This window comes from Simochromis diagramma, unplaced genomic scaffold (genome assembly GCF_900408965.1).
Source record: "Simochromis diagramma unplaced genomic scaffold, fSimDia1.1 OVJJ01000618.1, whole genome shotgun sequence".
In the NCBI taxonomy this organism is placed as follows: domain Eukaryota; kingdom Metazoa; phylum Chordata; class Actinopteri; order Cichliformes; family Cichlidae; genus Simochromis; species Simochromis diagramma.
In genome coordinates this window covers 1,030,121-1,047,083 of record NW_024387423.1, presented here as the reverse complement: position 1 = coordinate 1,047,083, position 16,963 = coordinate 1,030,121, and the positions used below count along the sequence as shown (strand labels likewise).

The 16,963-nt window shown below is 41.6% G+C and overlaps 1 protein-coding gene across 2 annotated transcripts in view; it reads left to right on the top strand.

The window, feature by feature from the left end:
• Positions 1 to 16,963, top strand: part of LOC120722304 (low-density lipoprotein receptor class A domain-containing protein 4-like) — a 246,493-nt gene that overhangs the window by 161,701 nt on the left and 67,829 nt on the right. The gene's annotated exons all lie outside the window — the stretch shown is intronic.

Here is a 16,963-nt window from a genome sequence, read left to right as displayed (position 1 = left end):
TATTGCCGTCGTGAGCAGGTTTTGAAATTTGTTTTCTTCTGAAATTGGATTTTGGCCTTCCCTTATTTCTCTTATCCAGGCAATATGCTACTCTGCATCTACCTGCAATTAGGCTGTTTCATCATCTGAAATCTTTGCTATATCTCACTCACACACACACACACACACACACACACACACACACACACACACACACACACTTAGAAATCTGTATGAATGAGTGTGTGAGGAAGGGAAAGGGAGACAGACGGGTAACTAGCCAACTCTTGTTCTAGGAGACCTTGTCACCCTCTCTCATGCCCATCTATCATAGAGCACACACACACACTCACTTATTCACACATACTCTTATACAGCCATCCATCACACTCGATCAGTCAGTAAACCTGCTGAATTTTTCATCTCTCTTTCACCTGTTGAGAACCAGCTGCAGTCAAGAAAATATTCAATATTTACTGGCCTGCACGTGTGCACAAATGAGTGTGTGTGTGTGTGTGTGTGTGCATGCGCGTGTACACACATGTAACCTTCTGCGGTCTGTAGCAGACAGTCTGCATCAACCCTTGTGTCTTCAAAGGCAGCCGCTAGTTCGGCGCAAACACACACTTACACACACGCTCCCTTCTCTCCTACATGATTTTGAGCTTGAGAATCAATGTGAGGGCAGGTCCGGCCTGTGATGCTCTCAGATATCGACTGAGATGTGTGGGAGCCCGAGGTGGTATCTGTATCTGTAAATGTTTTGATGGATTTGCAGCATCCTGTAACCGCTGTTCCACTTCTTCATTTTTTTTAGGCTCTCAGACAGAAAGACAGGCGGACAGACGCACAGGTGCTTCAGTATTGACAACGAACCTCGGGAAAGCGTCTTTGATGCCATTAACGGGCGTCTTATGTCTCAACGTGCGGTGACTGATTAAAACCGGTAGAAAACTCAAATCCTGGTTGCTTTTATTTCTCCTTAAAATCAATTGATTTCAATTTGGCGCTGAAGATTTACTCGTCGGCACTCGAAAGTCTCCTTGACCTCAGTTTGAATAGTTTTTGAATTTGCTGAACATTGTTTGTTCTCGTTAATGTCTGATAACTATTGCCACCTGCTTGCTGGAAGATTGTACAATGCCAATTTACAGTCACAGCTACAGGCGCCAGGTATGATCAAAAGGTGTTAGCAATGTGGTAGCACCTGTAACCTGTAAACATGTTATCTACTTATTCATTTTAACCCTTAAAGCCTGATTCATTCATGAAATAATTGATAATTAATTTTATTTTTTCTAACATTAAAAAAGAAATTAAGCATCAGTTTGTACATATGAGTGTCAGTTAGTCTATTTTTTTTGCTTCATCTGCCATTTTTTCTCAGTTTTAAAAAAAATAGGCATATAAGTTTGTTTTTTTTAATCAGACTAATGATGTAGACTCGGACTAACCTTGGTTACAAGGTTAAAGGGTTTCATGGTTCATTAGTGTTAAAATCAGTTGCACATTGTTTCGTTTCGTTTCCCCGGCAACACTCTCTGCTGCTTTGTGATATTGAAAAGAATCTCGTATGACCGAATAAAATTTTAATGTCACGGTTTTAACTTTGTTACGATCCACCTGACTGGACTCTTACAAGTTTGCTGTGACACAAGCCAGTGCAGGTGTGTAGGGTGTGAAGAACGAGGTCTTTCCTGCCTGACGAAAACAAGACACCAACAGAGCTCAGAGTAGGATGTGTTTCCATCACACATTAACATCAACAGCTTCAGCCTCACAGTGTGAGAACAGCCTCACTGCTTTCACATAACACTCCATCGTTCCACTTCGAATGCACGCTAAGTTGCCAGACGTCAGCTGCGACTGAACTTTGAGACAACTGAAAGTTCAGTCGCAAAAGTAGTTGGACAAACACATCTCGGCGAACGACACAAAGTGATGAGCCTTTAGCGTCACCGCAGAGACAGAGTGCTGCTCGGTGACAAAGTGTAATGAACACAGTTCTGTAGGATTCTTCTTCTGCTCCGACTCGCAGATGCCCTGAAAGCATTTCTGACAAAGTCATGTTGGAAACTTGATATTTGTTTGTTTACCGGCACACTGTGTTCCTCCCTCTCCCCGAGTATCACACCTTCATGACGGTGGCGTGGGCGGCGACGGTGTGTAGTTTCCATGGTGACAGACTGATCATTATGGGCTGTGGGATGCCATCATCTCCTCTTTATGTTCCAGATGTTCGCCAGAGATGCTGACTGAGATGGGAAAGGCGTGAGGGGGTTTGTGTGTGTGTGTGTCCCTGAGGGATAGTCATCACTTGTTTGACATTGTGAGTGCTTAGGTGTGTGCGCCCTTCTTTTACTCTGTGTGTGTGTGTGTAGATTGGTGGGTGTGTGTGGCTGCAGCTGCATAGGGACACCAAAAAGAGTGCTGATGAACAGGGAAAGAGTTGCTGACTGAGATGCAGAGCTGAGCTTCATGGTTGGAGGACGAAACGCAGTGGGATACAAACACACACACACAAACACACACACAGAGGGATAGTCACTTTATTTGCATATTAAGTAGAAACAAGCTCCCTGAATCAGAGATCCAGGGTTCAGCTCCCCGCTCAAGTGTCCTTGAGCAAGACTGAGTCCCTGCACATCTAGATTTGTTAACCTTTAAGTTCCCACTAGAGATGTAGAATTTCCGTTAAAAAAAAAAAGAGTTGTGATTAACACTGGGATTAGAAGGTTTTTGGATTGGACTGTTTAGAATACAACGTCACGGCACTTTTATGTAAAAGACGTGACACCAGTCAGACTTAGTCACGCTTCCAGAAGACTTTCAACACAGCACGAGTTTGAACATCTGCATCCATGACGCGACTGCTTTGGATAATGCCCTATTCCCGTAACTTCAATATCAAAGCAGCTATCAAAATATTGCAGTCTAGTTAAGAAAACTGTGACCTCGAGCATCTTATGTCACTCGATGAACCGAGTGAGGTGGGAGTGCCGCGGTATTATCAGTGTTGTGGAAATGTTTTAAAGACGTGGAAGCGACATCATAGCGATGTCGGAAAAGGTATTTCATCTGTTCAGTGTGTTCTAGGTCTGCCCTCAGGTGTCCTACATGTTAGTTGTGCCTGAAAAACCTTGAGTATTATTTCTCAATAGGCTTTTAGATCCAATAGCCAAACTACCTCGTTTGCCTGTTTTTCAATATTTAAGGTTGTCTGAGCTTTCTCTGAAAGACTGAGCACAGCTGCTCCGTGTAGGAGACTCATTTTGGCCATTTACATTCCCATTCTCATTTTTGTGGTCATTATCCAAAGCTAATGACGAAAGGTGACACCTGGATTATAGACTGACTGGTAAATCGAAAGCTTTTTCCTTCCCCGATCGAACTCTGGCCTGCTGCTGAGCTCTGTGAGAGTGAGCCTAGAAACTCTATAAAGTAAACTAATTTTGGCCGCTTATCTCTCGCTCCATTTTATCCTCCGTCTTTGAGAAGCTTTGTGAACTCTGTCACCGTCCACAGTTCTCAGCCGAGTTTCACAGCCTCACATTTTAGGTGCTGACTCAAATCCACATTTTATCATTTGTGAAAAGTCTCCAATCTCAACAACCTTTTTCATTACGTTATTTTATTTTGTAGATTGATTTATATAAATGCAGGAAACAGCATTTGCAGGTTTGCTTTTTCTTCTTTTTTTCCGTTGTTATTGATTCAGAACCTCTGACACCTCCACAAACACAACAGTTTGTACAGAATATTTCATCTCTGCGTACAGCTGCGCCAAATTCATAGAAGCAGATCACTTGCACTGGCTGTCAAAATTTTACTGTTGTTGTACTTCACATTCACAAAAAGTCAAGTCTTCGGTTCACATACATCTACATTAAATACACACTGAATGTCAGATATGATTGGTTACCCCGTCCCTTCCTGGCCATGAATCATTTATATGAACTTCCATTATTATTCCTTTGTGCTCATCGTGAGGGATTCACCACTTCTTATAGAAAATGAATGAATGGCTGTGTCTTGGTGACTGCCTTTGATCTATATATGTTCACCACTATGTTTTGTCTTACTGGGTGTTTTTGTACTTGAACGCTAAACTAACATGAAACACAAACTAACACAGCTCTAAGACTGCCATTGCAGTATTAGACTGTATATAAAACATGGGCATATGTTCTGGTTCTACAAAATGAAGCTAATACAGAAAACTAAACCTGCGGTCTTTCTTTTGGCTAGGATGGGGTAACTCCTTCTTAACTGTCTCTCTCCCTTGACCCCCAACCAGCCACAGCAAACGGCTGCCCCTCATGAGGTTTCTTCCTGTTAAAAGTACGTTTTTCATTTCTACGGTCACCAGGTGCTTGTTCATAGAGCCCTATGTGGTTGTTGGAGTTTCTCTGTATTATTGTAGAAGGTTTAAGTTACCAATACAAAGCACCTTGAGGTGACTGCTGTTGTGATTTGGCCTTATATAAATAAAACTGAAAATTACTTAACTTATATGATCGCCAATCTTAAAACATGCCCCTGAAGGAAACACACAATCACCACCACAAAATGAACCCAAGAGCTACAATACTAACGATATGCCTGCAGATAGCTTTTATCCCCCCACACGTAATAATTCAATGCTAACAAGCTAATGTAACAAGCTAAGTATCACATGTGGAGTTCCCCAAGGTTCCATCTTGGGACCCCTTCTGTTTAACATTTACATGCTCCCACTGGCACAGATTATAAAGAACAACAAAATAAACTACCACAGCTATGCAGATGACACACAAATATATATCACAATGTCACCAGGAGACCGAGGCCCTGTACAGGCTCTTGGTAAATGCATTGAGGAAATTAATGACTGGTTGTGCCACAATTTTCTCCAGCTAAACAAAAACAAAACTGTAGTCTTTTGTGCCAAAGAAAAACGATTACAGGTCACCAGAGAACTTCAATCTATACACCTAAAAACCACAAACCAGGCGAGAAATTTGGGGGATGGATGCAGACCTAAACTTAGAAAAACACATTAAGACAATAACAAAGTCAGCTTACTATCACCTCAAGAATATATCAAGGATAAAAGATCTGATGTCTCAACAGGACCTGGAAAAACTAGTCCATGCATTCATCTTTAGTAGGCTTGATTACTGTAACAGCATCTTTACAGGTCTACATAAAAATTCAGTCAGACAACTACAGCTCATTCAGAACTCTGCTGCTCGAGTCCTTACTAAGACCAAAAAAATGGACCACATCAGTCCAGCTCTGAGGTCTTTACACTGGCTGATAGACTTTAAAGACCTTAAAGTTCTGATGCTGGTCTATAAAGCTCTGAATGGTTTAGGACCAAAATACATCAGAGACCTCCTGACCCAGTATGAACCTTCCAGATCCCTCAGGTCATCTGGATCCGGTCTTTTATCAGTTCCCAGAGTCAGAGCCAGACACGGAGAAGCTGCATTCAGCTTTTATGCTCCTTATATCTGGAACAAACTCCCAGAAAGCCTCAGATCAGCTGAAACACTCAGTTTATTTAAATCCAGGTTGAAGACTCACCTATTCTCAGCTGCATTTGAATAAAGCACCAAATCCACACTTTTAAGCTTAAATTTCAAAACTTACATTTTAACTACTGATTTTATCTACTCTTCTGGTTTTATCTACTTTTTTTTTTTAAATCAATTTTAAATCATGCTTTTTATTTGTTTTTGTTCTTGAATGTCTCTGTAAAGCACTTTGAATCACCTTGTTGTTGAATTGTGCTATATAAATAAACTTGCCTAACAACCTAAAGCTTCCAAATGATCCAAATTTTTACTCTTTAGGTTTTGCAGTGACATGCCTGCCATTTTGGGCATGTGATGCTGCAGACCAGAGTGAATAAGGCCCAAGTTATTTTTCATACCACATATACAAATATAAATATTTTGCTATGATGTTGGATGCATTTAGACTGAGACTTGCCTTTGCTGTATTTGTAATCAATAATATGCAATCACGTATTTTTGGTGTATTACTCTGCAGCGCGAGCAAAGGTCAGATCATTTTCATTCCTGCCTGCGTGGCTATAAACTCAACGTCTTGTTGCCCCACAAATGACTGTCGTAATTCAATAATCATCTTCCAAAATTGTTGATTATTTTTCTATTGACTGTTGATTAATCAACGAATCATTTAACGCTACTTGACTATGAATGAACTCGGTAAATGCTGCATAAACAATGCCTATGATTGCCCTGACTTGGTGTCTCTTTGTGCCCTAAATCAGTTGTGCACGCCAGCCTGTGGCACAGAGAACCACAAGTTCTTCTTTTTCTATTTAGAAATTGCATAATTACCAGATTTCCTTAAAATAAATGTATGATCTTGTGGTTTGAGCTTTTTGAAGTTGTACATTTCACGCAATTCTTTTTGGTCTTTGGCCTTTTGATTGCCAGTAGGAGCTTTCTATAAAAAAGCAATAAGGCAGAACATTTTTATCTATACCTTCCAGCCTGTCTTAGTTATATCCTCTGCACTGATTATTAGAAGGACGCCTCGTGTGACACGGTGCTTGCTGCTTTCCTGCCTCGACTTTGATCAGGATAACAACTCAAACAAGAAAATGTCATTTATCAGAACATGCTTACTCCTTTAATGAGCATAAATGTCACCCTCCAACCATCAGTCATGTTCCAACTGAGTTACAGCACTAACAAATCTGCTGTAATTACAGTGTATTGAATTATCAGAGCTGCACCTCTTTCACAAAAGGAGAGATGTGCTGTATGTTAGTTTGGAAACCAAACAGATAAACCACAACTCAAAAGACAGAAGACGGTATGTTAATGGAAGGAAAAAAAGTTTCTCTTTTTTGGGTGTGTGGAATCAGAGCATTAACCAACTGATTGCTTGTCTTCCACTGTAAGTGCCTATTATTCATCCCAACAAAATGCATATCAGGAAAATTGCAGCCTGGCCAGCTTATTTGCTTCAAGTGCTGCTGCTGAGCTACTCTGAGAGCAAAATGAAAGAAAATGGCTTGTGCTCGTAGTTTGAAATAACACAGAGAAAGGAGGAGGAAAAAGTCTTGTACTCCCTCTCAGTCTAAATGCAGGCCTGTTTTATTGTGAATTAAATTGAAGTGGAACACAAGAGGAGGAAGAGTTTGAAATGCGGAGAGCAGAAGAGGAAGGGCAGGGAGAAGGGAGAGATAAGGGCTGAGAGGCTTAGAGACAGGAAGAGAGCAGAATGAGGAGGAAGCATGGAGGCAGAGAAAGTTGGGGAGGGTGGGGTGGGGGGGATGCTGAATCAGAGTGGGAAGAGAGAGATGCTGCGATAAGTACTGCAGAGAGGAAGTGGGGCTGTCAAGATAAAGACAGACTCAGACAGAGGGAGAAGGAGATTAGAGGCAGACTCCGACATTTCGAAGAACGACAAGGAAAGAAGGGAAGCAAATAAAAAGACGAAGAAAAAGAGCGACAGAAAAGGGGAAAGACAGGCAGAGGAAAGAGAGAGAGGCCAAGGAAGTGTCTTCGGGGTGCCAGGCAGGAGGAAGTGCCAGCCGCCGTAACCACGGCAGTGGCACTGGTCGCTATGGGAACCAGCAGAGCCGGGGAAAAAAAAAGAAGAAGAAGAAACACAGTTCGGTCATCGAGGCCAAACTGACTCTGTCCTTCCTCTTTTTTTTCTCAAGGAAGGAAAAACAAGAGGAAATTATGTGAAGCAGCATTCACTGTTTGTAACCTTTTGGTATTTTACCTCCAGTCAGACGATCTGTTTCTCCACTTGGAATCCTACTTGTGGGGGAAATTAGTTATGTGAGGAAAAAATAGCATGTGGGACAAACAACCTGCAGCACATGTCCACACTTACGGGATGATTGCTGTGACATTTTAAGGACAGATGGCAGAAGCTGCCACTGTAGCTGTAGGTTATTGAGCAGAGCGGCACAGGGTCAGGTTCATTCAACTACTTACTAAAGCTGTAGCGCTTAGGCTACATTAGAATCCATTGTTAAAATCCTCCTGGCCCACATCCTACAAGACTGTTGCCTCACCTGGAAGTGGAGGAGCTGTGGTGCAGCCATGCACTTTCTATTACAAGGAACTTGTAACAGAAACCTTAGAGGTTACTGGATGTCAGGCTGCATCAGACACAACTGTTACTAGATAGGGCTGGATCTGCTTTTTCATGCATTAATACCTTCCAAACGTCCACCATTATCATATAAGTATGAAGAGAGTGGAGTCGAATGCAGTTTAGTTAAGCCTAGATTAAATGATTGTGATATATCAGCTAGCAAAAAGCATTATCTTTTAGTTTTGGGCATATAGGGATGCCAAAAGTTGTTTATGATTAGTTAAAAAGCAGCATTGCTGACAATATTAAGGATCAATTCAATTAATCACAACAGTCAGTCACCTTTATATTGTAAGGTAACCCTCCAATAATACGGAGAAAAAATCCCAACAATCAGACGAGCCCCTACGAACAACCACTTGGCAACACTGGGAAGGAAAAACTCCTTTTTAACAGGAAGAATCATGCTCGGGCATTATCCTTTGTAATTAAAACCGGGTCTACCTTAAATGTGTAGACCCTTTAAGGGTACCGGCAACTTTTAATTTAGTGTTTCAGTCCCAGCTAATCTGGAGCTGTTTTCACGATTTTCAGAAAGGCCTCAAAAGGATAGATTATTAATAAAATATTGACTTTAAAACCCCATTTATGAGGAACAAATTGTATTTTCTATTACAGAAACAGAATCTGCAGCTGAAAATCAACCCTTTAAGGGATATTCCACCATTTCTTGGGCTTTACACCCGCTGGGACAGTGTAATGTGAGCAGGCTGACATGTTCTAAATCAAACTAACCAGCTGCCAGTGCTCGTTTCATATTTGCACCACAGGCATAAGATAAGCATTACAGGTAATAGGCAATTTACAGAACAATAACCAAGCTATCTGTGCTTATAGGGACCCGACTGATAGAAAGGATATCAAAGGTGAAACAGTGCATAGGTCAACTGTAAATTGCCATATGTCCAAAAGTGAACAGCAATTTAACTGAGTGCTTTCAGAAAACAACATAAAGCATCAGTTTTGCACAAAGATACCATACACTGTCCATTAATTACCAATTACCTGTGCCAGTGACATTCACCTAAATCAATTATGCCAGTCCAGTGAATAGACTTGTAAGTGGACAAAATGACAATGGAATCAATTATTATGCAGATTCAATTAGATAAAGAGCATGTAAGGTGTCATATTACACGTCATCGTGTTACATTATGGTCTCATATCAAACGGCTCACAGGCTGGTCTGAGAACTGTGTGAATGCGTTGCTAAGGCACGTGAACGTCCTCCAGATAAACGGAAAATGAAGCGAGCTCTCAGTGGGGACTCCAGAAACACACCTCCTGTCTGCAAGGCCGACGGATCGGTTAGCTCTATTTAACGTATGTGTGTGCGCGAGAGAAGAGGAGACGCAGAGCGCAAAGAGATAGAATGAAGGGCGCTCGCATGCTGTGACTTGTCCTGTTCGGATTCCGACAGCAGTCGGGGACCCTGTGGCCTCCCAACAGCGCAGCGTGACACAGCTACTAACTTTGTGCAAACACACACACAGACACACACACACATACACATGCAGCATGGTTCCTTCTAGCCGGAAGTAGGACAGCCAAAAGAAGACAGCAAAAAAAGGAGAGGAAAGTAAAAAGCGGAGGCAAAAACAGGACAAATGATGATAAACAGATAAACAGAAAGACACACACACACACACACTCAGCTAGATTTGATAGAGGCAGTACATTGCGTGATCTGTTCTCCAGTGTGCTCGTGGTGCCGGTGGAGTGTTTTTTGGAAACTAGGTCATTGTTCCTCCCACTCAGCCTGTCTGATCCGGCACGTAGCCTGGCTCTTTTTTTATTTATTTTTTATTTATTTATTTTTTTAACCAACTAAGCACCTCACTTGTCTCTTTTTTTTGTTGGGTGCAGGGGGAAGTGGAGAAGTGGGATTGTTAAAAGTCAAGCACTTTTTAAATGCGGGTGCACGCATGTGTGCACAAACACGGAGACGCAAGCAGGAACAAACGCTGTCGACGTTGCTGAAAAGCTCGGGTACGCATACTCGCAGATGGCCGTAGAGCCCGACTACATTAGGTGGAGAGTTCTCCTGTGGTATGTCCAATATGTCCAGCAGTGCTCTCCTCTCCTCCTCCTCTGCTAATGGCTCCGCACTGACAGATGAGCTTAGAGGCTTTTAAATATTCAGCCTCTGCATATTGACCGGGCTCAGATTGAATTATACAGTCATTTATTCATCACTCATTTCACACGAGAAGGTGTGACGCACTGCCCTCGTACCAATCTGTGAGACATGCATATGCGCACACATAGCCCCACTCACACACACACACACACATACACTGTGGGTAGAGCAGACAGGAAGGGCACAGAGGCTGAGGCTCTGCTATCCAGGATGAGTAATCATAGCTAACTGTGCCAGCAGAGAAGCAGCATGAGAAGAGGGATGGGAGGAGGGTAAATGGGTAAGAAAGGAGTGGGGAAGAAGGAGAAAGACGGGATGTGAAGAGCGGCAGGAGAGGGGGAAAGAAGCCCAGAGCTGAATGGAGGAAATGAGGGTGGATGGTGAAAGAGTGAAGGAGCTGGACAGGAATGGAGGGAGCATTAAAAAGTCACTCCGGCAGATGGGGGGGGGGTTCTGCCCAGCCAAAATGAGCTGCACTGTACTTTGAAAGTTTGAGTCAACTTATGCATGAGATGATGGCTCGGAGGGCTGAATCGCCTCAGCACCTTTTACCTGAATTGGTAACATTCTGGTGTCAGAAGAATAACCAGGTTAGTGTCTGTCCCGATTCGCGATGTTGAGAACCAAAACAAAATACCAGAGGCCCAGAAGGATGCAATCAAACAGATGAGTTTATTGAACACACGCGTGGGAAGATATACACTGCAACACATCAGATGTACATCTCCACACTAAAATACACTTCAGATTGCTTTTATAATGTCAGGGTTAACGCCCCTTCTCGCGTTATAAGAACATTATTTGCATCTCTCACAGTAAATGATCAATTTTAAGAGATAAATGCAGACACTGAAGTTCCTCTTTCTAGCATCTTCTTCCAAATATGGCGATGAATTCAGGCCCTGAAGGTCCCCCTGGACTTGTCCTCCTCTTTGGCCCATCTTCTGTCACCTGTTACTAAGCAAACTCAAATGCAACAAGAAGCTGAATACATTCAGGCCTTCACTCAAGCCTGCGTCTAGATTATATGTATTATATGTGTTTTGTAGGCGTGTATGCAGTTTTAACCTTCTATAGCTCCAAGTCACTTACACAATAGATCGTCCGGACATCGCGCCGAACGAGGCTTACAACCGTTAATTAATTGACCGAGCTTCAACTCTTTAATAAGCACAAAATGCAATGTGTATAAAATGGTTATAGCTGCATGCAAGTTTTAATGTAATGCCAACAGCTTCAAAATATGTTTTAATAAAATGATGAATAATACAATGATAATAATGATGGTTATGAATAATAGCAGTAAAATAGTTTCCTCATCTCCACATCCCCTCTCTTGACCCTCTTCTCAAAGAGGGTCACCACACTTTGGTTGTGTCACTCCTCGGCCCACTCGGCCACCTCCAACTCCATTAATGGCATCATGGCCACCAAACTCACCGGTTCAGAGTTCACGGCCCTTGATATTACCTTCTCCAGCAGTCCTCTGGCACAAGGAATGAAACAACAACCACAAGTGACCAAAATTCCCAAGAAACAGGCAACAGAAAGCATTACAGACACAACAAACCCCCTCCATTGTCCAAACACAGATGTCATCCAGCTCTCCAGCGGGTTGTCGATTCCTGAGTGTTCATGCATAGTTTTAGACAGAGTTTTCAGCGCTTCCAGAGCTCGAGTTACTGAGCCATCTGGGGCAGTGTTGTTGGGGATAAAGGTACAACACATGTCTCCGAACATGGCACATACGGCCCCTTTCTCCGCCAACAACATGTCAAGGGCCATTCGATTTTGCACTCCCATCAGCGAGGTCGGAACCAACTGTTCCGCAAACCCCTCCATGGCGTCTCTGGTTAGGTTAGAGAGTCTCAGCACGTTATAGTGGACATAATTTATGCGATCAACATTCTTGTTTGGAGTTACCCAGATGAATATACTTTCAAATCCTGAAGCTACTTGGTCTGCTAGTTTATACTCATTTGGAACTCCCCTGGGCACTCCTATTGAGTCAATCCAGGTGGGTGAATTCAATCGTGGGTCATAAGCATGTGCCCCCTGGGTCCCTCTCTTTGCCAAAATGTGTCTCTTACGTCTGGCAGCTAAAGTGCGTGTGAGTGGAGCTCCCAGCCGTACCATAGCACATGTCCCTTCACTCCCCACTTCACACAGAAAAAGTCAGTAAAGCCCAGCTCCTCAGTGTTATCCTGACTCACATGTCCTCCTTTTGAGGCTTGATCATAGCAGAACTTGTAACACGCACCCATATCAGCTCATTTTAATAGAGTGGTCATGTCCACTGGATCCACTAAGAGATAATCGTGCATCGTTTTCACGTAGAGTTTTCTACAACCCCGCTTTAGTAACCTGGTCATTGTGCCCATTTTTTCCATGAACGACAATGCACTGTCACCATGACCAGCACAACTTCCAAGCCTGAATACATTTTGCCATGCCACTTCATGATGGGACTGGATGCTTATTCGCCAGCAGATTCCCACCTCATTGTAATACTGTTTTTCATCAGGGTGTTTAAGGCATATATGTGTTATCAGAATAAGAATACTGGACCCTGTGAGGGCTGTCAAGCCAAGCTCAAACACTAAAATCACTCAGTCCTTTTTAAGTTTGTAGACTTTACATTATAATGCTGTACATATTAAAAAATAGCCTTTCATGACATTTAAAGATGATAACTCAGTTAATAATAAGAAAATCCGCATTGCAGTTGGAGATGTTCTGAAAGGTTTTATATAGATATCTCATTTATGGAGATGGTCTATATGGGAAGGCTTGTTGCACTACCTTGTTTGGACTTTGGGAATTATTGGCAGTGTCATGTTCATCACCTCTAAGCCTGAAAAACCTCAGCGAAAATACTCTGTAGTGTTTTTAGTAGTGAGCTGAAGCTGAACGTGCAGGCATAGCGAGATGGCCGAGCCAATCTGCTCTTCGAGTGATGACGTATCCACCCTCTTGCCCACTGGGTTCAAGTCTTTCCGAGGCTCTGGTCATCTGCGGTGTGCTGCAGTAATGTGCTCCTTGATCTCATTTATTTTTTTAAATAGGCATGAGTTCCAAAGAGTGACTCGGTTGTAGCATAATCTTCATGTACAGCATACCTTTAAGTTAAACTTTTACAAAGTCAGAGTGTACACTTCAGCCCTTGGACTCTGGAAGTCCCAGACATTAATATTTTAACACTTTTATACTTTAACATTTCAGAAATGAATCACTGTCTAGCCAGCTAAGATGTCAGTGTGGTCACTGAGCTAAGAATTATAACTTTTTTGGTTGCAAATAAGTCATATCACGCAACAACATATTAGTCACCAAGACCGTGTTGTTGATGGTGTCATCTCAGACACTTTGTTGTCTACAGTTTTGTCCATTTTCAGGCTTTCCTTGCTGCACTTGTCTCAGCACTTGTCTCAGCACTTGTCTCAGCAGGTGCTGTACCTCCAGGCTGACACTCTGTGTACTCTGACTGAGAACAGTGCTCCGTTTATAGTAACCCTATGTGATTTGTAGTTACCTAAGGCTGGCTGATCATTATATGTTCACTAAATCTGGTGTTTAGTTTTTCATCTGCCTTTATGTCCAAACTTATATGGCATGGTGCGTTTTTCCAAGGGCATTTGGACTGGCAAATGGATATGTCAAGCTTAATCGTCAAACTTAGACTTTCAGATTTTGAGTATTTTCACCGTTCCATTCATCATTCATGGTGTTTTTCTCTGCTTTACATTTGGTCAGTTGGTTTATGCTAATAGGGCAAGTTTGGGTATCCGCAGTCCACTGAATAAACTTGGTTTACCAAAAATAGGAATGGGCGATAATGGTTTTCTCCGTAAACAACATAGAGATATGTGAAAACAATACTTGCCTTCTTCTTTCCTCATATTAAAACTTCTGCTTTATGTCTACGAAATTCACCATTAAGTAGTAAATGGACTGGTTCTTATATAGCGCTTTTCTACTCTGTCTGAGCACTCAAAGCGCTTTATACAACTAATTCATTCACCCAATCACACAAGCACTTCTAAGCTTAAGTGCTAAGTAACATTCATACACATTCACACTCCGATGGATGCATCGGAGAGCAACATGGGGTTAGTATCTTGCCCAAGGATATTTGGCATGCAGACTGGAGCAGCCTGGGATCGAACCACAAACCTTCTGGTTAGTGGCTCTGCCACCTGAGCTACAGCCACCCCATTAGGAACGATTAATCCAAACTCTGGAATTTTCAATCATTCTTACTAACAGGAATATGGCTGTAATCTAATTACAAAAGGACACTGCAAAGTGCTTTGAGAATATTAGAAAATACAAAATGCATACCTAAGATTGAATAACATTGTAACACATTTGTAATTTTTTTATTATTTTGCCAATTTTAATGAGCTTTCATGGAAAATTTACCACAACTGTCTGTTTCATTTGTACCAAAGGAAAACCATGATGTGCAATGATGTGCGAATATTTAAAAAATGAAATAAAAACTAAAATCAGACTTCACTGGACATTTCCACGTAATAAACTAACTTATAAAACATTAAATTCAATAAAAAATTTGAATAAGTTTACTAAATGAATGGACGTCACAGTGGTACACTATCAGAGCATTGCAGATTTTGACTGAAAATGTGAACTTGAATTACAAAAGCCAAACATCAAAATGAGCTTTCCTTACCTGAAATAGTTGACTATGAGCTGTCCTTGAGTATTCAACATGGAAGCCAAATTAAACAATAATAATTTATAATAATTAAACAATAGCTTTAGTGGCCCCTGGAGACTCTGGATGTCTGCTACGGGAACAGAACATCCATCAGAAAAAGTGATCACTCAGAACAACTTTATATTAATTTGGACTGACCCTTCTCACTATGGGAAGAAGTGGATACAAATCAAACCAGCAACAGCATAAAAGAGGTCTACAATGGATGTGTGAAGGTTTCGTGAGATTTTTCACTTGTCTATAGAAAAAAAAAATCTTGCGCCGATATTGAAATCAGAGTATATCAACTTGTCACATTTTATCCAGCCCTTGACATGCCATTAAAGCCAAGGATGTTAAAGTTTACCAGTATGATGAATTTAATATTTGTTGCATAGATTATTTTTAATTCTTTTTTTTTTAAAATGTACATTTTAACTGTATCACTGACTAAAGCTGCTGAATTCAGTTGTCCCTGATAGAAAAGAGCCACAAGCGTACAGTACGTATCAGTGTAGCTCGGCCTCACACTGCAGTGTGCTCTGTGCCATCCCCACAGTACAGGCTGATGAAGTGCCTGCGTGGTGGTCTCTCTCTATTCTAACCTAGACCCACACCAACCAGTCTCCATCCCACTCTGTCCTGCCCCCACTGAGCTGGGTGATAAAAGAGCTCAGTGTCACTAGGCTCCAGAGAGGGGACAGATTCATTACCTGACCTGTGCTGCTGACTGGGACACAATTGACTCTGACGGCTCTGTAATGCTCTGACATGGAGAGAAGCAGATAGATGACTGAGTGCAGAAAGAGGGGGCTGATAAAAGAGGGAAGAAAAGGTTGCAAAAGATGGATAGAAAAGTGAAAGGGGAGGGGGTTGCAGATGAAAAGGGGGCAGATAGATGAGGGGATATAGAAGGAGAATCTGGGGTACAGATACATAAGAGGGGACAGGAGTGAAACAGGAGGACTAACAGAAAGTAAAAGAGTAACCAAAGATATGTTTTCATCTTGCTGTCAAGCTGATTTTAAACAGAGCTTTGAAATGCCACAAAATGAATGTGAATGAATGTGAATTATCACATTAGCTGGTTTGAAGTGCATCAACAGTGCTCCTTTGAGTGGTCGCTCTGTGTACTATTGAACAACTCGTTGTTGTCTTTTAGCCTCTGCTAATGCTGGCCATATTTCATGCTTTCATCACAAAATGAAAATAAAGACACGCACCTGTCACCAGTCTGCACTGCTAACTAAACCTCAGCAGGAGCCTTGGTTGTAGGAGTCAGGAGGGATTAGACATGCGAAGCTCAAAGGTGCCCATTCCCAGAAATACCTAGAAAATACCAATGACATTATTGCTGGTAGAGCAATGCTTTATTGGGTGTTTTTCTCTTCTTTTTATATCAGTGTTTGTCAAAGAACTTTCTGCTGCAGAGCTATGTATTGGTGCTACAGACAGTACTTGATATGATGGTGCTTTTTTTTTTTTGATATGATGGTAAGTCATATCATAAGTAAGTTAAAATCCCCCACAGCAGTTCATTAGCAGTACATACATTAGAGACTATTTTGGTCGCTATATGTCATTTTAATTTCACCCTATTGATAGCAAATTTATTTGATTTGCTAGCAGATTGTATTAAGGTTTATTAAAACTAAATCTTATAATGATAGGCAATTGTAGCCTTGTAGTCTTCAGCTGTTACATTTTTTATATTTCATTTTAAGTTGTTTGTCTCTTAAGACAGTCAAGCTATTTCAGTAAATTGAGGAATCTACCCTATAGCTAAAAAGTTATGCTATAACTAGCATTAGATTGTAAGTTCTACCATCTGATCCAAGTATGATCATAATAGTTGTAAAAGATTGTACTGATAGCCAAAATGTTAACCTCAAGGCTTCAAGACAACCAGTGGATATATTTCAGTTCTACATAGGCTACGTCCACACTAGCCCGGATTTGAAAACGGCGTTTCCGTCTGAAAACGCTCCGCG